At 44.6% G+C, this 14,719-nt stretch overlaps 1 protein-coding gene and 1 non-coding gene across 41 annotated transcripts in view; both read left to right on the top strand.

The window, feature by feature from the left end:
• gas7b (growth arrest-specific 7b) overlaps positions 1-14,719 on the top strand; it is a 718,490-nt gene that overhangs the window by 579,581 nt on the left and 124,190 nt on the right. The window lies entirely within an intron of this gene.
• On the top strand, positions 11,922-12,111 carry LOC144502189 (U2 spliceosomal RNA). Its single transcript, XR_013499314.1, has one exon. It is a non-coding gene; the product is annotated as a U2 spliceosomal RNA (small nuclear RNA).

The following is a 14,719-nucleotide window of genomic DNA, read 5'->3' as shown; positions in this document are numbered from 1 at the left end:
GTGTAATGATTTTCTCAGAAGCAGTCTCTGTGTTTAAAGGGTTGTGTGTGAAAGCTGCTTGCAAAAGGGTACCTGCGCTTCACACTCTCACTCAATGACGGGGTTTGGGGGGGCGGGGGGAGGTGGTATCCATGCAGATTGGAGGAAATTGTGCCTCTGCTGTGTGGGTCTGAGTGCTTCATTCATTCAGCGAGGCTGGTCACTGGAATGCACGCCAGCCTCTGATAGGAAGCTGCTTTGGATTTCTTTTGCAGTTAGGATCACGGGCCAAGTGTGTGTTGCCGTTGGCTGATGTGCAGCACAACTGCCATCTCCCTCATGTTGCCAGGTTACCACTGATTTCAGCAAAGCTGGCAACGGCAACCTGGCAGTGTTTGTGGCATCAGAGAGGCTGAGTAGCCATACACCAGAATTGCCGAGCATTTCTGTGTCACTGAGTGGCACGTGGATCTTAAGACCATAATGGCAACATCTGTCATTTGTGTTTCAAATGTCACGCTTCATTTCTGTGGAAGCGAACTGTAAGTTTCCATGGTAACAGACGCTCTAGGTGGCACAGTCAATGCTGCAAGTGTTGTTGATGACCTCGGGATTCAGTCCCTATGCTGACTAAACATTGCTGTTTTGTCAGCTATTAACGTAAACATCGAGTGGATTTTCATTAATGTTATTTTTCACATTTCACGTCGGTGTCTCAAATTTTCTTTTTTAAAAATCACTTCCAGTAAACTGCGTTTCTGCACTATCCTTCCAGCTCCTTTACCCATCACTACAGCTTTAGTTCTCTTCCTGTTGATACAGAGATTGAACCTGTTTTTGAGTTTTCTCACTGAAAACATAAATGACCAACGGATTTAAAATCCGTGTTGAATTATTTGATTTCAGCCGATACGGCATCTTCTTAGACTGTCCCTCAGGGTCGAGAATGACTTTAATCCTGTCCAGTTCAATGGGTTCTGAGATGGCTGATGATCCCAATGCACAATCTGCAGCTCCTGCCACATGTGAGCCAGGTAGTGCTTGAAGGGGGTGGAAAATGAGCTGTTTGGAAGTTTGTGTGCTCCCTCCAACACCTTGACTGGTGTAGCACGGTGGCACAGTGGTTGGTTAGCGCCGCTGCCTCACAGCACCAGGGGCCCGGGTTCAATTCCCGGCTTGGGTCACTATCTGTGCAGAGTCTGCACGTTCTCCCCGTGTCTGCGTGGGTTTCCTCCAGGTGCTCCAGTTTCCTCCCTCAGTCCGAAAGACGTGCTGGTTAGGTGCATTGGCCATGATAAATTCTCCCTCAGTGTACCTGAACAGGTGCCGGAGTGTGGCGACTAGGGGATTTTCATAGTAACTTCATTGCCTTGTTAATGTAAGCCTACTTGTGACACTAATAAAATCAACTTTAACTTTATGATTTTCCCCCTGCATCTTCCAGTCAAAATCTCTGCATTTGCTGCCTTCCCGAATGATCCTTCTCCATTTTGCCAGGAACTCCCATGAATGGGTGGGGTATGTGTGACCTCTTCAGGAATGCTTTGGGAACACCCCTTAAGTGTTTCCTCTGTCCTCCTGGGAGCCTCCTTCCGTGACCAAGTTCCGAGTGTAACGTTTGTTTTGGGAATCTGGTGTCAGGTATTCGAACCCCGTGCCCCAGCCACTGGAACTGGTTTTGAGTGATTCGTGCCTCACTCTTGGGCAAGTTGGCTTGGGAAAGGATGCTGCCCTTGGACTGCCTTTCTCGCCGCCGGATTTGGTAATAAGAGTGTTACAATTGGCCATACGGTCAGCAGCAGGTAAATCGGGCCACTGCTCATTACTAACCAATGCCCCCCCCCCCCCCCCAAAAGGTGCCCATGTACCAGTATGAGGGCAGGCATGAAGAAGGTTATGATGCCACCCATATTGACTAGGTTGTCAGCACTGACTCTCATGCATAAGCAATGGCTACTAGAGGGCTACCTGCAGTTGTGGGGATATGGCCAAGCAATAGGCAGAAAATGGTGGAGTAAAGGAAAGGCATTTCAGGGAAAAGGACAGTTGAAGCATGGGCGGCACGGTGGCATAGTGGTTAGCACTACTGTCTCTCAGCGCCAGGGACCTGGGTCCAATTCCAGCTTTAAGAGACTGCGTGGAGTTTCCCCATTTTCCCCGTGTCTGCATGGATTTCTTCTGGGTGCTCCAATTTCCCCCCACAGTCCGAAAGATGTGCAGGTTAGGTGGATTGGCTATGCTAAATCACCTTTAATGTCCAAAGATGCGTAGGATAGGTGAATTAGCCACTCTGATGCCATTAGTCGTGTCGTAAAAGCCCTCGGAAAAGTTGCACCTTGTTGAATCAGGTGAACTCTGTTTATAATAGTGCACTAACTTGATGATTACTGTCAAACAGCCTCACTGCCCCGGAAAAGAAAATACTATGGATGGGATTCTCCCCAAAAAAATTGAAGGGAAAACGGGAGACTTATGTATGTATGCCCCATTTTGTGGGCGTACATACCTGAACGAATCTCTGATACTCTGTGCACTGCAGAGTGCCACAGCGTGATTCCCTCTGGTAAGTAGGGAGCGGGGCCTGTTCAGCAGCAGAGCACTGAACGGGCCACTGCGCATGCGCCGATCTGTCTGTACGGAGATCAGCACATGCGCAGTGGCCCCCAATTGCTGGCCTCTGATTGCTGGCCCCGAACCCCCCCACTACGCCAATGACAAGGCCCAATCATCGTCCTCCTTCCCCCTCCCATCGCTCCAAGTGCGACGTGGCACTTGGTGTCCGTGACCACCCCACCCCCCACCGATTGCTGTCCCCAGTGGACAGTGCCAGTTTGCTCCTGGACTGTGCCAGAACTGCCCAAGGGGTCTTCAGCTTCTATCTTAATTCTGTCATACATTTATTTTTGCTATTTGATCATGTAAATTAAAATTGATAGGATATTAAGTGCTTTTAACTTACAGGTTTTGTGTATATGAATGCTATTGGCTATCAACCACCTTGCTGAGATCACTGCTGTTGCTTCAGTGCCAAGACGCCCCCTTAACCTGGCGCCAGATTTAAACTTCAGCCGGCAAGGTGGGAAATCCCAGGCCGCAGAAATAACCAGGTCCCTGTGGGCGGCTTTCTGTAAGAATAACGCTGTTGGTTTGCTGCTGAGTAAATCCAGGCCATTATTGTTACAAGTAATGGCGCCTGTACTTGGAGCATCATATCGGCCATCTTTGAATAATTTGCAGGTGGTGGGCCAACCTGTTAATTATAGCAGTTGGTCTGATGCCATCATCTTAAGAATGGTCCGGAAGGTGTTATTAGTCATTAGTGAGGCATATAGTTACTAACCCAGCATAGTGGTAATGTCATTGGGTGATAATCCAGAGGACCAGGGTTCAAATTCCATCATAGCAATGAGTGAAATTTAAATTTGGTTAATAAAATCTTGATTTTATTAAGATCGTCACATCAACTATTGTCAAATGTTGTAAAAACCCAGCCAATTCACTAACGTCCTTTGGGGAAGGACATCTGCCAAGACACCACGCATGCACGCAGGCGGACACGCACGCATGCACACACGCACACATTATGTAGTTAGCCTAGATTCCAACTTTTGCATTTGAATTTGGCATTAGGGTGAGCATGAGGTGTTTCACTCCATGTATGATTCAAATGATTCACTCGGAAGCTTGTATCAAAACAGGAACACAGTTAGAATATAACAAAAATAATTAGCATAATATTTACCAATTAAAATAGTTGGACATGGCAAAGCATAATCCTCAACAACTAGCTATCTCTGTTCCAATTTAAAGCAATATCCCATAAACATAAATCCATTCTGTAGAACCAGTTAGCACAGAAACAAAAGATGCTCTCGTGATGCTACATTTGGACAGATATCCAAACAGCAATTTTCAGAGAAAGATCCGCTCTTATACAGCAGAATCTTCAAGAAAGAAACTTATCTCCTGGCAGATTCCAGTATCCAACTCCACAGAGGGGAAAAGAGAGACACTGCTCTCTCTCAACTCCAAAAACAGCATCTAAGCTTGAATATTCTGTGTAAATCCAACTTCCCCATTACATGACCATTCCTGTCAATCATCCCAATCAAGCCCCACTTTGCAAAATCTGCAAGGGAAAACAGCAGAACAGCATTAGTTCAGATTAAAACCAATATTCTTGCCATGAGAAGCAATTATGCTGCTGCAGTAACAATACTGGATGCCGGTAGACACCGTGGCTAAAGAGTGAATTAAACTGCTACAACAGAACCTGCACAAGATCATGGCTTAAATACATTTCTTAAAGGCACAGTATTGCCACTCCTCCTCCTCCCCCCCCCCCCATTAAAAATAAGTTCAATGTTTAATCATTTCCTCCTCAACCATATGTGAAACATGGTGCCTCCTCCCAACTAGTGTCACTAGTGCTCTCGATTTAAGTAGAGATATATAAAACCCCAAAAAAATCTGTAAGCCAACAAGTGCTCTAAAATGAACAAGAATTATACATAAGTTTTATTTGTAATTTAAGAGGATGTATAATGAAGTGAGACTCTCTTTGAAATGAAGAATTCACATTCATGAAGGTTCTCTAAAATGCCCCAAAGTCTTTCCCGTCCAGTGAATAAGTGCAGTTACTGTTCCTGAATGGATTAATACACACTGATCTGTGCAAAGGGCTGTTACTCTTATAGTTTCCAATTGAACTTTTATTCACGTGCCAACCAATGTACTGAATATTAAATATTGCTTTAGGCTTATCTATAATGCATTTAATTGTGTGGGCCAAAATTTTTCCAATCTCAGGGCCAATAATAACTTTATTTTTGCCATATTTATTCTTGGCATTATGATCTGAAAATTGACATCACTATGTCCACACGTGAATTGTATAAACATTTTGTTACAAGTTTTGCCATTCACTGTGTTTTCAATCCCCTTAATGTAATTGCACATGCAGGTCTAGTTGTAAACCCATGGCCATTGTTCCATTTGATACATCTTCACCAGTCTTCCATGGGCACCATGCTGGAAAAGTACCTGCATTATATTAAGTTGATCTTTCTTTACACCCGAGCTACAACTGTAACACTACATCCAGTTTTATCCATGGATTCTTAAAGTGCCATGAATGGTGACAAAAAATAATCAGAAAGGTTAATGCTATAGTAGCCTTTATATCTGGAGGGTGAGAATGCAGGAAGGTAGAAGTCGCGCAAAGCCCTAATTACTGTAAGCCGTTTTGAACATTTTATTGCCCTGGAGGGAGTGGAGCATTGATTGAATAGACTGGTACCTGGAGAGATTGCCCAGACTAAGGTTGTAATCCCTGGAATTTAGAAGGTTAAGAGGCTAATGGATGGCGGTTTTCAAGATATGGAGGTCAACAGACAAAGGGAAGCTATTTTAAGACAAGGGGACATAGTCTAAAATTTAGGGACCTTCTTGGAATAACATTCAGGAACACGTGATAGTTGATGCTTAATCAATTGTTAAATTTAAAGCTGAGATTGAGACATTTTTGTTAACCGAAGATATTGAAGGAAATGCAATAAAGGCGGGTATGTAGAGTTGGACCGCAGATCAATCATAATCTCGCTGAATGACAGGACCTGATAGCCTGTTCTATCAGCAGCAATCCACCCCCACCCCAGCGAAGCAGATCTACAGGTTAAAGAATATTAAAGTTCACCATAACTCATCCTCAACTGTGTCTGCTGGTGGATTAGTTTTTTTTCCTGATTTTCTGTCTGTTTCTGTTGTTCTTCCTTTGTCTCCTGTGGAATGTGCAATCTGTGAGCAGTGAGTGCTGTGGGCAAAACGTATTCCTGATCTTATCTAAAGATTCAAGCAGGGGTCAGAGATTCTGACTCTTGCCTGAAGTCGGTAGAAACATCATTGGAGGATCCTCTCAGTGAGACTGTACACCTTGTATCCCACTGCCATAAAACTGGTGGGTTGATTTTAAAATTTAACCCCTGCCCAAACCTCTTCCAGCTATCACAAAGACAGTTAATTTCTCGGGCCCTGTGAACATAAGAAATAGGAGCAGGAGTAGACCATGTACCATCGAGCCTGCTCTGCTGTTCAGCTGATCATGGCTGATCTTGGGGTTCAACTCCATTACCTTGCCTGATCCTCATGTCCCTTAATTCTATGAGGGACCAAAAATTCATCTGTCCCCAGCCTTCAGTGTATTCAACAATGGAGCATCCACAATCCTCTGGGGTAGAGAATCCAAAGATTCACAACCCTTTGACCCAATAGGAAAAAGCAGTTCGGACCATATGTAGAAAGTAGAAGCAGGAGTAGACCATTTGGCCCTTCAAGCCCACTCCGCCATTTATTATGGTCATGGCTGATCATTAAATTCAGTATCCCTATCCTGCCCCACCCCCCCATATACCTTGATCCTTTAGCCCTGAGAGCTATATCTAATTCCTTCTTGAAATCACACAATGTTTTGGCCTCAACTACTTTCTGTGGTCATGAATTCCACACATTCACCACCCTCTGGGTGAAGAAATTTCTCCTCACCTCAGTTCTAAAAGGTTTACCCTTTATCCTCAAACTATGACCTTTAGTTCTGGACTCCACAAGCATCAGGAACGTTCTGTCTAACCCTGTTAGAACTTTATAAGTTTCTATGAGATCCCCGCTCACTCTTCTTAACTCCAATGAATACAATTCTAATCGACTTAGTCTCTCCTCATATGACAGTCCTGTCTTCCCAGAAATCGGACTGATAAACCTTTGCTGCATTCCCTGTATAGCAAGACATCCTTTCTCAGATAAGGACACTTAAACTCCTCATGTGGCCTCACCAACGCACTATACAATTGCAGTAAAACATCCCCATTCCAATACTCAAATCCTCTTGTTATGAAGGCCAACATACCATTTGATTCCTTTACTGCCTGCTGTACCTGTGTGCTTGCTTTCAGTGACTGATGCACGAGGATATCAAGGTCTCGCTGAATATTCACCTCTCTCAATTTACACCCATTAATATAATAATCTGCCTTATTATTGCTACCAAAGTGGATAACCTCACATTTATTCCCATTATACTGCATATGCCCATTCACCCAGCCTGTCCAAATTCCACTGAAGTATCTCTGCATTCAACTCACAGCTCACCCTCCTACCCAACTTTGTATCATCTGCAAATTTGGAGATAATACATTTAGTTCCCTCTCCCAAATCATTGGTACGTAATGGGATGAAGATTATCAAGCCCCGGAGATTTATCCACCTCTAATCCCTTTAATTTCCCCAAAACCATTTCTCTACTAATACTGATTCCCTTCAGCTCCTCATTAAAACCTGTGTTTCTCAGAATTTCCAGTATATTATTCATGTCTTCCTTTGTGAATGACAGAGGCAAAGTATGAATTTAGTTCCTCAGCCATTTCTTTGTTCCCCATTATGAATTCCCCTGTTTCTGCCTACATTCATTTTTGTTAACCTTTTCTCTTTACATACCCATAGAAACTTTTATAGTCAGTTTTTATGTTCCCCGCTAGCTTATTTTTATATTCTATTTTTCCTTTAATAAATTTCTTGGTCCACCTTTGCTGAATTTTAAACCGCTCCCAATCCTCGGGTCTATTGCTTTTTCTTGCTAATTTGTATGCTTCTTCTTTGAATATGATACGATCTATAATTTTCCTTGCAAGCCATGGTTTGGCCACAGTTCCCTTTCCACTTGTGTGCCAAATAGGAACAAACAACTTTTGCAGTTCATCTATTCATTCTTTGAATGCCTCCAGAAAACCATCCAATATACACTCCAGAAATTCCTCCCCTGTTATACTGTGACTGATTTGACTCACTCTATATGCAGATTAAAGTCACCCATAATCACAGATGTTCCTTTAACACATGCATCTCTTGTCTAATGGTATTCTCAACATTATCACTACAGTTTGGTGGTCTGTATACCACTCCACAAATGTTTTTTGCCTCTTGGTGTTTCTTAACTCGACCCATACAGATTCCACATCGTCTGTGTTAATATCTTTCCACAATATTGTATCAATATCTTCTTTAATCAACTTCTTTAATCAACAATGTAACTCCACCACCTTTTCCTTTCTGTCTGTACTTCCTAAACACTGAAAAGCCCTTAATACTTGTTCCTATTCTTGGGCATGTTGGAGTCATGTCTCTATAATCTCAAATATATCGTACCCCTTTACATCTATCTGCACAAGTAATTCATCCATTTTGTTTTGAATGCTCTATGCGTTCAGGTACAAAACCTTGAGGCTAGTCCTTTTAACGTTCCCTGTCTCATCCCTACGATTTTTTTTACTGTGTCCTTATCTGATCCTGGCCCTTGATTTCGCTTCCTTTTTTAATTCTCCTTGCTGTCTTTTTCTCTTATTCTTGATTCCTCCTGCTCTGAATCTTGGATTCGCACCCCCTGCCATGTTAATGTAACCCTCCCCAACCACTCTAGAAAGAACCCCCTCCCCCCAAGTATTCTTATTTCCCAGTTTTTTGGTGTTCCATTTTAAGGTATACAAGACTATTTCGGATCAGTATTATTATATCCCTAGTCTTAAATTATTCCTTCTGTGAAGTAACATCCTCCTCTCAGTCTTAAATGATTGTGCTTGCAACTTTATATTTGAGATGTCATTGCAGTACAGCATGTTTGCAATGCAAGGTGTTTGAGGCTTGTATGGGTTGGCCGGATATCTGGTTTAGTACTGGATAGTCTGGTATTTAGCCCACCTGTGACCATTGATGTGACTACCATCCACTACCTTGACCTTTAGTCTACTCACTTTAAAGCACTGGCCGGGCCCTGGGCTGGTTCCTTTACCCATCTGCAGCACCCTCCATGTGATGGAGATGCAAAGAATTGGTTTGTTTTCCCAGTTTACCCCCTGTTCACTCTCTAACAGCGTGGAATCTCCGTATGGGTTGCCATTATTGTGTACATGAGAGCAACATGCCCGAGCATAATGACATTACTCGACATGCTTTGCAAAAGTGCCTGGTTTTGGTGACCTCCTGTACTGGTCACAGGCTTGTATGGTGCAGTGTGTTTGAGGCCTATATGCAGTGCAGCATATTTGAAGCCCTTGTATGTCACAGCATGCTTAAAGTCTTTGTGTGATATAGTATGTTTGAGATCTATATGCAATGAATTTAAGGCATGTGTGAGAAGCAATGTGTTTTGGTGGCCTGCGTAGAACGTGGTGTGTTTTGGGGGCCTGTCTGAGGCGCAGTGTATTTTTAAAGCCCGTGTGAGATATGGCATGTTTGAGGCCTGTGCGAAACCTAACATGATTGAGGCCTGTGCAAGGCACTGCGTGTTTGAAGCCTGTGCAAGGCACAGCGTGTTTGAGGCCAGTGCGAGACGCGGTGTGTTTTAGGCCTGTGTGCAACCTAACGTGATTGAGGCCTGTGTGAGACATGGCATATTTGAAGCCTGTGCAAGGCAGGGCATATTTGAAGCCTGTGCAAGGCACGGCATGTTTGAAGCCTGTGCAAGGCTCGACATGTTTGAAGCCTGTGCAAGACACGGCGTGTGTGAGGCCTGTGAGAGACACGGCGTGTGTGAGGCCTGTGAGAGACACGGCGTGTGTGAGGCCTGTGAGAGACACGGCGTGTGTGAGGCCTGTGAGAGACACGGCGTGTGTGAGGCCTGTGAGAGACACGGCGTGTGTGAGGCCTGTGAGAGACACGGCGTGTGTGAGGCCTGTGAGAGACACGGCGTGTGTGAGGCCTGTGAGAGACACGGCGTGTGTGAGGCCTGTGAGAGACACGGCGTGTGTGAGGCCTGTGAGAGACACGGCGTGTGTGAGGCCTGTGAGAGACACGGCGTGTGTGAGGCCTGTGAGAGACACGGCGTGTGTGAGGCCTGAGTGAGAGAGACGGCGCGTGTGAGGCCTGAGTGAGAGAGACGGCGCGTGTGAGGCCTGAGTGAGAGAGACGGCGCGTGTGAGGCCTGAGTGAGAGAGACGGCGCGTGTGAGGCCTGAGTGAGAGAGACGGCGCGTGTGAGGCCTGAGTGAGAGAGACGGCGCGTGTGAGGCCTGAGTGAGAGAGACGGCGCGTGTGAGGCCTGAGTGAGAGAGACGGCGCGTGTGAGGCCTGAGTGAGAGAGACGGCGCGTGTGAGGCCTGAGTGAGAGAGACGGCGCGTGTGAGGCCTGAGTGAGAGAGACGGCGCGTGTGAGGCCTGTGTGAGACACGGCGTGTGTGAGGCCTGTGTGCAGACAGTGCTTCAGAAAGGTTTGTTCCTCCTCAAAAATAGGCAATAATGTTTGCAGAACCTCTTCCATAAGTATCTATTACGGCTATGTCTAGGATAAATTATATATTTTTGTACAACATTGACGTGATTATTTATCTATGTCTGGCTGAATTACCATTCCTTTTTGAAGCTGTTCTGTGAAGAGGATTAAATTATACATGACTGGGGGTGTCAATAACAACATATTCTAAGGAGACTTCGGTGACTAGAAGTCATTTGAAAGTCTTCTGTCTGTTCCTTCACATCCCAAAAATGTGTGAGGAACGTCATTGATGACTGAATCTGGCTTCTGCTCAATGGAACACAGTTTTCCTTTTGCCGTCCTGATGAGTTTATATCTTAAAAGCATTTTAAAAATCTGACCCGCATTTTACATCTGCCCACTGCCACTCCGTATGTGTTGCTTCCTTCTGTAGATCTTGCTAGGGATTCAGTGACGTACAGATCAGTGTTACTTTTAATATTCTTCAATATTACAGTTTAATATTATTGCATTTTACTGGCTTTCCAAAGACTTATTTCCACGTTTTAAAATTAGGTATTCACCCAACACCTCATTTAGTATGCTTTCCCTTTTGATAAATTAGCCATCTTGTTATTGAGCAAAGACAGTGCCTTTTAAAGAGACTTTTGTTTTATTGAACCCACTAGAAGGCATTTGTGGAATTTTGGAAGAGTTGTTGGCAGTTCCTGAATACTGCTTTTCAGTTTAACTGGAGCGTGGCGTTGTGGGGGTGACATTTGTCTTCCAACCAAAAAATAAAAAGATGAATTTCTGCTGATTTCTGCCTAGTTGGTGACGCAGTAACAACATTGAATTTTGGGCAATTATCAGATTGAGCTTGTCACCCCTTCTTATTGAGTGAGAGATGTGTGTCCCATGCCCAATCTCCTCCTCCTCGGCCAAATGTTCAAGAAGCCTGCCTTAAGTAGGCATTGGGCCCTCATGTCTGTTCTCGGACCCCATTGCCAAATTGGCACCTGACAAGTTGGCAATTGATGCATATTTGGCAGAGACCAGGTTTGTGTACACTCAACTCGCACCCAATACAGGGTCATGGTGCTGTTCCATTTCTCCCCTGGTGATTTTCAAGAATTCATTAACTAAGCAGATTAGCAGAAAACCCATCTTTTTTTTGTAGACCTTGATCAAATTTTCCTGGGTCCACATAAGTTCTTAAGGGCATTGCTGGAGGCTACCAAGGAAAGTTTCACTTATTTTCTTTTACTTGTGTTAATGTGGAGCCAGAAGGAGCAGCAATGTTTCCATTCGCTCTGTAAGAGTACCGTTGACTTAACAACTCAAATCTCTATACCATAGGCATTGAAACTATTGAGTTCAAATTCAAAAGCTGGCATCTTGTGTGTTGTATCCTTGAAGTACTGTACCACTCAGCCAAAACTATATTTTCATTACTTTCCAATGAATTTGCAGCATATAACAGTCATGTCAACCACAAAAGTTACCTCTAAGGTTTCCCAGTTGATGGCTGTTTTCCAAATCCCAGTTGGCTTGTATTTGAGCTATCTGTACTGAGATGCTGGTCACAAAGTGAGTGAATGAAATGAAAGACTGATGAGGATGTGTTGGCTTCTTGTAATTTTTGCATCACTTTACAAGTGAGGTTATGGCAGGGTCCAGGTTAGCGGTGTTCTGATGATGGAGTAAAAGCTTCTCGGCCTTTTGGCTAAGATCAAGTGTAGTATCAACGTCCTGCACTTGGTTGAAGTCATGAGGTTACATTAAGGCTTCATTTAAAGCAATTTTTTAAAGCGGCATCTCGGCCTTTTGGCTAAGGTGCAAATGAGTTCAAGCCTTGGAGAAGGTGCAATGCCTTTTCCAATCAGCTTGGATCATGTCGATCAAGCCCAAGGCAGGAAGTGGGAAGCCTGTCTTGTCAACTTGGATCTGGAATGTCTCAGTTGCTGAAACTTTGAATTGGACTTTGATTGAATTGAATTGGATATATTTTTAAAAAGCAGCAATTTAGTTAGAACCATAGAAACCCTAAAGTGCAGAAAGAGGCCATTCAGCCCATCGGGTTTGCACAGATTCTCCGAAAGAGCATCGTACCCAGGCCCACTCTATCCCCGTAATCCTGCGCATTTACCATGGCCAATCCACTTGACCTGCATACCTTTGGACTGTGGGAGGAAACTGGAGAACCCGGAGGAAACCCACGTAGATACGAGGAGAACGTGCAAACTCCACACAGTCAGCCAAGACCGGAATTGAACCCGGCTCCCTGGCGGTGAGAGACAGCAGTGCTAACCACTGTGCCGCCATTGATTTCAACAATGTAAATTAATAGACATTCTGTTTTTCTTTGTGTTGGATTTTCCAGCTCCCCTGCAGCATGTTTTCCAGCAGTGGAGGCAGCTTGCCATTGGCCGCCAGGGGGATCTTCCAGTCCCCGTGATGTGTATGGTATTTTGCATGGTTCACCCATCCCATCACCGGTGAACCCGCCGTGGGTGGGTGGGTTGGGGGAGGGGCCTTTTGGTTCTCGGCCGTTCGTCAATGGGAACATTGTCTGCTATATCCAGACTCCTCATGATTTTGAAAGTCCTTTGTCAAATTGCCTTTACTCCTCTAAGGATACCAGCCTCAGATCATCCAATCTATGCAAGCTGCTATTAATTACCTAGTACCCAAAGAATTCACTGTATGTGAGTGGATTTTGGGAGCCACGATGATTAGGGTCTAGTTACACTGAGCAAATGAGTAGCTTTTCCTTCTAAGAGGAAGGAATGAGTCAAAAATGAAGAGTTGTGGGCAGTGTAGAAGGAGGAATTTGTCACTGGAGCTGAATGGTATAGAGGGAAAAGAATGTCAATGATGTAAGGTTGTCTGGCGAGGGAGGAGCTGCACAATAAAGAGTTGTTAGATTTCTAACTTTCCTATTGCATTTAGCTCATGTTTACATCAAAGAGCAGTGTTCCTATGCAAACCAGTGAATTTAAACTTGGAATGGATTGCATGATGTGAATGAATGGGGCGACATGGTGGTACAGTGGTTAGCACTGCTGCCTCACAGCGCCAGGAACCAGGGTTCAACTCTGGCCTCGGGTGACTGTCTGTGTGGAGTTTGCACATTCTCCCCGTGTCTGTGAGGGTTCCTCCCAGGTGCTCTGGTTTCCTCCCACAGTCCAAAGATGTGTGGGTTAGGTGGCCATGCTAAATAGCCCCTTAGGGTCCTAACGTGTAGGTTAGAGGGATTAGTAACGTAAGTACGTGGGGTTACGGGGGTAGGGCCTGGGTGGGAGAGTCGATGCAGGCTCGATGGGCTGAATGACCTACTTCTGCACTGTAGTGTTGTAGGGAAAAATCCCTTACCAGCACAGAATAGGAGCCGAGTCGCAAATCAAGGTTCAAAGCGTGTCTTTATTGTACAATTTACTAGGATCCTAGGGAGACCCCCGTAGCCAGCTCAGAAACAGTGGCTTGGCCACGTTGATCTCAATTGGATTACATCAGCCCTGGATCTTTATAGGGCTCCAAATTTGAGCGGGAACATTTGATTATGCATCTTTTTACAATATGTATAAAGTGGTCTGTCAGGTCGGGAAGTTCTCTGGGAGGCTTGTCAATTTGCATTTGTATGGTGTGTGTTCGTGTTAATGGGATTACTTGGTCCTGCCCCGGTGTCTAAATGCGTTTCCCATTATCATCTCTATGTGTCCCCTTATTTGAATTTGATCCTATTGTCCCGTGTCTGTGTTTCCTGCTTGTGAGATTGAGTGTTAATGTTATCCTGTCTTGTTGGATGTCTGGAGTACTTCATTCTAACCTTTTATTCTTATATCTTGGTTTATCAGATTTTTATGTCTGCCTTGGCCGAATTAGTAATGTTTCAGTGATAGCTTGGTTTTGATAACCCACTCTATGGCTCGTTTCATAGGGGTCTTGATCGTCCTCGACCAGTTTAAAATGCAGCTACAGGCTGTTGCTAGGCAGATTAGGGATCTCCCGCAGTTTCTGAAATTCGTGAGTCTCTCAGCTGTGCAGGGGGAGACCCGATCGAATATCCATCCGGGGGTGCCCCTCTGCATTGTTGGCCCGTTATGAGTGGTGCCAATTAGTCCAATAAAAATATGTTTGATGATACAAATATGGTTTTCTGGAAAATTTCCTCCTTCAGTCCCTCCTCTCGTCCAGGGGGTGCCATTCATGGCTGACCCCCCATGGGCGACCTTCAGAGGAACAGTGATTTGTACAGCTGTTGTCCTTGCCGTTGTTCCTCCTCTTCTGGGTCGTTGTTAAGTTCTTGCATCTGGATACTGGCAGTGGGTAGCATTCTTGATGTAATATTTGCACATATCACTTTAATACAGGTTAGGCCAAGGCAGACTGTGAACAGGATGGCTACTACTAGGATTAATCCCTTCATAATATATGCTCCCCAAACGGTGTTAAACAGCCATCCTAACCACCCATCAGTCCCTGTTAACCCCTGTTTAAAGTT

This window comes from Mustelus asterias, chromosome 12, assembly GCF_964213995.1.
Source record: "Mustelus asterias chromosome 12, sMusAst1.hap1.1, whole genome shotgun sequence".
Classification (NCBI taxonomy): domain Eukaryota; kingdom Metazoa; phylum Chordata; class Chondrichthyes; order Carcharhiniformes; family Triakidae; genus Mustelus; species Mustelus asterias.
This window is presented reverse-complemented; position numbering and strand designations above follow the sequence as displayed.